This window comes from Physeter macrocephalus, chromosome 10, assembly GCF_002837175.3.
Source record: "Physeter macrocephalus isolate SW-GA chromosome 10, ASM283717v5, whole genome shotgun sequence".
NCBI lineage: Eukaryota > Metazoa > Chordata > Mammalia > Artiodactyla > Physeteridae > Physeter > Physeter macrocephalus.
Window position 1 is genome coordinate 802,118 of NC_041223.1, and position 6,466 is coordinate 808,583.

The following is a 6,466-nucleotide window of genomic DNA, read 5'->3' on the forward strand; positions in this document are numbered from 1 at the left end:
GATGAACTGGTTTGCAGGGCAGAAGCTGAGACACAGATGTAGAGAACAAACATATGGACACCAAGGGGGGAAAGCCGCGGGGGGGTAGGGATGATGGTGTGATGGATTTGGCCATTGGGATTGACATGTATACACTAATGTGTATAAAATTGATGACTAATAAGAACCTGCTGTATGAAAAAAAATAAATGAAATTCAAAGAAAAATTACATCACACAGAATAAAACACCAAGGAATAACCTTAACCAATGGCATGAAATACCTATACTCTGAAAACTGTAAATCACTGATGAAGGGATTTGAAAATAACATAACGAAATGGAAAGATATCCCATGTTCTTGGATTGAAAGAAAGAATATTTTTAAACTGTCCATACTACCCAAAGCAATCTACAGATTTAATGCAATCCCTATCAAAATACCCTTGGCATTTTTCACAGAACTAGAACAAATAATTCTAAGACTTATATGCAACCACAAAAGGCCCTGAATTATGAAAGCAGTCTTGAAAAAAAAGAAAGAACAAAACTGGAGGCATCATCCTCCCTGACTTCAGACTATACTACAAAGCTACAGTAATCAAAACACCAAGGTACTGGCCCTAAAATAGACACATAGATCAATGTAGAGAGTCCAGAAGAGAGAGCCCAGAAATAAATGCATGCATTTATGGTCAGTTAATCTACAATGAAGCAGGCAAGAATATACAATGGAGGAAAGACAGTCTCTTCAATAAGTGGTTTTGGGAAAACTTGACAGCTACATGTGAAAGAATGAAATCAGAACATTCTCTAACACCACATACAAAAGTAAACTCAAAATGGATTAAAGATCTGAAACCATAAAAATCCTAGAAGAAAACATAGGCAGAACACTCACTGAATAAACTGTAGCAATATTTTTTTGGATACGTCTCCTAAGGCAAAGGAAACAAAAGCAAAAATATACAAATGGGACCTAATTAAACTTGAGTTTTTTCACAGCAAAGGGAACTATTGACAAAAAGCAAAGACAACCTACTGAATGGGAGAAAATATTTGCAAATGATATGACTGATAAGAGGTTAATATCCAAAATATATAAACACCTCATATAAACTCAACATCAAAAAAAAGAAACAATCTGATTTAAATTGGGCAGAAGACCTGAACAGACATTGTTCCAAAGAAGACATACAGATGGCCAACAGGCAAATGAAAAGATGCTCAACATCACTAATCATCAAAGAAATGCAGATCAAAACCACAATGAGATACCACCTCACACCTGTCAGAATGGCCATCATCAAAAAGACCACAAATAACAAATGTTGGTGAGGGTGTGGAGAAAAGGGAACCCTCATAAACTGTTAGTGGGAATGTAAATTTGTGCAGCCACTGTGGAAAATAGTATGGAGTTTTCTCAAAAAACTAAAAATAGAACCACCATGTGATCCAGCAATTCCACTCCTGGTTATGTATCCAAAAGAAACAAAAACACTAATTCGAAAAGATATATGCACCCCAATGTTCATAGCAGCATTATTTGCAATTGCCAAGACATGGAAGCAACCTAAATGTTCATTGACAGATGAATAGACAAAGGAGATGTGGTACATATATGCAATGGAATATTACTCAGCCATAAAAAAGAACAAAATTCTTCCATTTGCAACATGGATAGACCTAGAGGATATTTTGCTTAGTGAAATAAATCTGAGAAAGACAAATACTGTATAATATCACTTACATGTGGAATCTAAAAAATAAAGCAAAAAATATATATAACAAAACAGAAATAGACTCACAGATGTAGAGAACAAACTAGTGGTTACCACTGGGGAGAGCGAGAGGGAGAGGGGCAAGCTGGGAGGATGGGATTAAGAGGTGCAAACTACTACATATAAAATAGATAAGCAACAAGGATATATTGTACAGCACAGGGAAATATAGCCATTATTTAGTAATAACCTTAAGTGGAGTGTAATCTATAAAAGTGTTGAATCACTGTTGTACGCCTGAAACTAATACAATATTGTAAATTAACTATACTTCAATTAAGAAAAAAGGAAAAAGTAAAACAGCCTAGCAAACACTGCAGAGCCCAGAGGGCCTGCTTACTACTCTCCTCATGGGCCCTTGTGCATCTCAGGAAAGCTGAGGTCACCATAACCCAGAGACTTGATCTTTCCTGGGAGCTTTCAGTGGGGTAGGGGGGAAGTGCCATCACCCCTCTGCACACACCAGTGGGTACTGGCTGCTGAGTTTCCTGTGGCTAAGCTGGACACACACATACGTATATGTGTATAGAGGATATGCATACAGGCACACACCCACATACATTTTAGGATACCTACACAAACACATGCATATACACACACTGTGTACGTATCCATCTACGTATGTACAAATAGATGGATGCAACCATCCAGCCATCCATACTTACATATGTAACTGGTAAGTTTATATGGAAGAGTTACCATTTAGACATGGACCCAGATATTGACCACACCTGGGTACAAGGTGGAAGATTTGTCTGCAGAAGGACTTTTTTCCTATCAATTTCAGTAAATTTAAATTTATAATTGATTACAAAATAATACTTGAAAATCCTCCTTTAAAAATTAGAACCTTCAGCTTCCCTGGTGGCTCAGTGGTTGGGATTCCGCCTGCCAATGCAGGGGACACGGGTTTGTGCCCCAGTCCGGGAGGATCCCACATGCCGCGGAGCGACTAGGCCTGTGCGCCATGGCCGCTGAGCCTGTGCGTCTGGAGCCTGTGCTCCGCAACGGGAGAGACCACAACAGTGAGAGGCCCGTGTAATGCAAAAAAAAAAAAAAAAAAAAAAAAAAAAAAATTAGAACCTTAAATATAAGTTCCAATAACAGATTTTCCTTCACTCCCTCCCCTCAAATCTGGTGTTTTTTTCAGTTTGTTTCAAAGCATAAATAGACAGATCATCTCTCTCTGTCTCTATCTATCTATCTATCTATCTATCTATCTATCTGGGTCTTACTGTTTTTAATCCAAAATAGAGCAAGTCCCCTCCATACGAACGAGTTCCATTCTGAGAGCATGTTCATAAGTCCAGTTCACTTGTAAATCCAACAAAGTTAGCCTAAGTACCCAGCTAGCACAATTGTCTACATAGTACTGTAATGTAATAGGTTTACAATACTTTTCACACAAATAAAACATAATAAAACAAACACAAAAAAATAAGAAAACATTTTTAATCTTACAGTACCTTGAAAAGTACAGCAGTACAGTACACAACTGGCATCCAGGGGCTGGCATCAAGTGAACAGGCAGAAGGGTTACTGACTGGAGGAGGAGAGGAGCGGGGAGATGGTAGAGCTGAAGGATCATCAGCAACAGGAGACGGAGGGCCAGCTGCAATGTCACTCACGCCTGACGCTGATGGCACAGGTTCTGGTTCCTTGCTGGAAACAGATGCATATGCGCATCTTTGAAAGTTCCCAACTTGAAGGTTCGTATGTCGGGGACTGACTGTAAAATGTGACTATGAAGTAAGACACTGACTTGTTTTACAACAAATTTCACTCAAAATCCAACATAATAATTTATTTCTCAGACAGGGATAGACTCCCACACTGAGTGCAGTGACAGCCAATTCTCACCAGAATATTCTGTACTATAGTTAAAATTCTGTATTGTGGTTAAAACTTAACAGTGGTGTTATTGTTTTAATAGTTATACCTAGAATGTAGCCTTATCATCTTTCTGATCATCATAAGAATGTAATAAACTAAATACAAAAATAGAAAATCCTTGTTGACTATTGAATGTGTTATATCTGAAGTTTCTTAATTGTAAAAGAAAATGTGGAAGAAGAGGATAAAGTCTGACAAAAAGTATTGTTGGAAATTCTTAACGTCCATGGAATTTTGATCACTACAGGATGACAGCAATGTTGTTCAGGTTTGTGTGAGAATAGCTCTGATTAGTCTGGTTGAGATGGGTGGGCTGAGAGAATTTTTTGGATTCAGAAAACATTTCTAATTAAACACAAACCATTTGAAAAGTAATTTCAGTAGTCTTGCCAGGCATTTTTCTGCTTAGTTTTAGAAGCATGGTAATTCTAAGGAAAATTTGATCCATATGTTTGGATAACTTAAATTTGTGGCATTGGATGACTATTTTAAACATTATTTAATGTGTAAGAGGCTTTATTCCCTAAACCGAGAAGCCACACTGTTCCACCCACACATCTGCCAAATGAATCTGAATTTCCCAGATTCCGGTTTTCATTGGCCTTAGGAGGCTTTCAACGTGGCTTCGGAGGGAGAACCACTTCCAGCCTGGTTGGCTCCTACCGTTGCATCTACACAGTGAGCCCTGCATGGACAGGGGTCCCTGCCTGGTGGGTTTAAGGTGAGGTGGCCATGGTGTTTCCAAGGCTGTCCTCCCTCTGCTTGGCTGGAGCTCCTTTCCAGCCCCCGTGTCACCCTGCTTGTGGTCACCTTTGGTCAATAAAAGAGTTCAGATTGAAGGTCCAGGTTCAAAGCTATTCTAATATCACTCTTCTCCGTCTGGGCTCAAGGGGCCCCACTGTTGGGCCAGAGCCTGGGTGTGAGCACTTGGCTGGGAGGAGAGGGATGGCTCGGCCTCACTTAGGTGCTGGGGAGTGGCTGTAACCCTCTCCAGGACAGTCCTGCTTCTTGGGCCAGCATCCAGGCCTCTCACCGGGCACAGCCAAGGTGGCAGCTCCCCGCGGGGTGGGCCCTGCCAGCCCCTCCACCATCCAGCTCCACGGCACCAGGTCCCTCTCTGCTCTGGCTGCTCACTCACCCTCTGGTTCGCACCGTCAGCAGACGTCCTACCTCTTTGTGCTGAGGCCTCTCACCTGGCAGTCGGCCTCTGGGTGCTGCTTGCAAGGTGTTCTGGGCTGTGATCTTGCCTGTGAACAGGGGCCAACATCACCTGATTTTCCCCAGGAAAGGAGACAGTTCAGACTGCTGTCCTTCCCCTGCATCGCAGCTCAGAAGAATTGGGTGTGTGAGGCCAGCCTCACCCCACACGGGGCACCAAGGCTGTGACCCCACTTCTGGGCCTTGGCTCCATGCCCAGCAGCCTTGGGGGTCCCTGCTCATTTTTACTGGGTCCTACCAGCTTGTCACCACAGCAGCAGTGTGAGGTCCTTCTGGACACACTTGCATTTTCATTATTGTGGTTTATCCAGTGGTCCTCATAAAAGTGCTCATCTCTACTTTTTGCAACATAGGCAGCTGTTGTGTGAACACTGTTTGTGTTGTCCTTTTCCCTGAGATGAGGAAGGCATTTCCTGGTCTCACTGACAGAGGGGATGAAACACAGGCATTTTCCAGGCACTCTGTCATCACTCCCCTGAAAAAATCTAAGATTGCAGATGGTGAAAGTGGGGAGATGGACCACAGCACAGCAAGGGAAAGTGCGCTGAAAGCTCTGTTTTGTCCTGAGCGATAGTCTCTCTTGTTTTCTGTTTTCTGTGATGTCTCTTTTCCATTGTGGTCCTGAAGCGAATCTATGCAGGACAGTTGTGGTTTTTTGTTTTTGTTTTATTTTGCTAGAAGCTTTCTTCTATTTTAGAAGAAAATCCAGTCCATTTTGACTCTCAAGAAAGATTTGGGAGAACGCATTTTACTCATCAACAAGTAGATGGTGTTTAAATTGCAGTCTGGATGAGACCCCTGGGCGGGTTCAGAGGGACAAGGGCGCAGGTAATGACGGAGCTAGAAGTCCTTGAAAAAGGAAAGTTAGCCTTTAGAAAAACTGGGGAAACAAATGAACAGAACGCCAGCCAGATAAGTAGAAGGAAAGAAGGAAGGTAGAAGGTGGAGCCCAAATGCCAAGGGGCAGGGGGTCCCGAAAAACAAAGAGGTCACAGCAGTGGGATGCATCCCACTGACACGGGCACCAGGGATTTAGAAAAATACGGAGTGAAATGGATGTTGACAGGAGCTACCTCCGCGTAGTTGTGGGGAGAAGCGGGATTGAGGCCTGAGGAGTAACGGGGCAAGGGGCGCAGCTGGGTGAGCAGGTGCCCATGTCGCAGACGGGAACTTGGTTGGGAGTCAGATGGAGACGTGGGAGCTGGATGCGGAGAAGCGGGCTCTGTGATTGCACTTGGCTCCGGAGGAGGTGAGGGGGTCGCAGCATGCAGAGCAGAGGGGGGTGAAAACCGTAGACCTGCAGGGCAGAGAGCAGCCTGCTGCCGCGAGGGTGGGGACGGGCCTTGAAGGTGCGACCGAGGTCACGGAGACTCAGTGAGCACGCTGAGGCCTGGTGCTCATGGTCTCCGCCGTGCTGTGCGTTTTCCCCAGAAGTGCCGGTTTGCTCAGATGCAGGCAAAAAGGAAAGTGAATAGTTGGGTTCACCTAGGGGTGGATTTTCTCCAAGTGGGTGAGATGAAAGGCAGGGGAAACCTTATTTAGGGCATTGGAAGGAGGGATAGGACCTTGATTTTAGGCTGGATTGATAACTGGCAA

The 6,466-nt window shown here is 43.4% G+C and overlaps 1 long non-coding RNA gene across 2 annotated transcripts in view; it reads right to left on the minus strand.

The window, feature by feature from the left end:
• The window catches only part of LOC114487016 (uncharacterized), a 15,028-nt gene extending 11,714 nt beyond the window's left edge, over positions 1-3,314 (minus strand). For both annotated transcript variants that reach the window (XR_003681581.2, XR_008618311.1), the window contains exon 1: positions 3,226-3,314. This is a non-coding gene — a long non-coding RNA (uncharacterized lncRNA). The remainder of the gene's footprint in view (positions 1-3,225) is intronic.
• Positions 3,315-6,466: the final 3,152 nt, after the last annotated feature.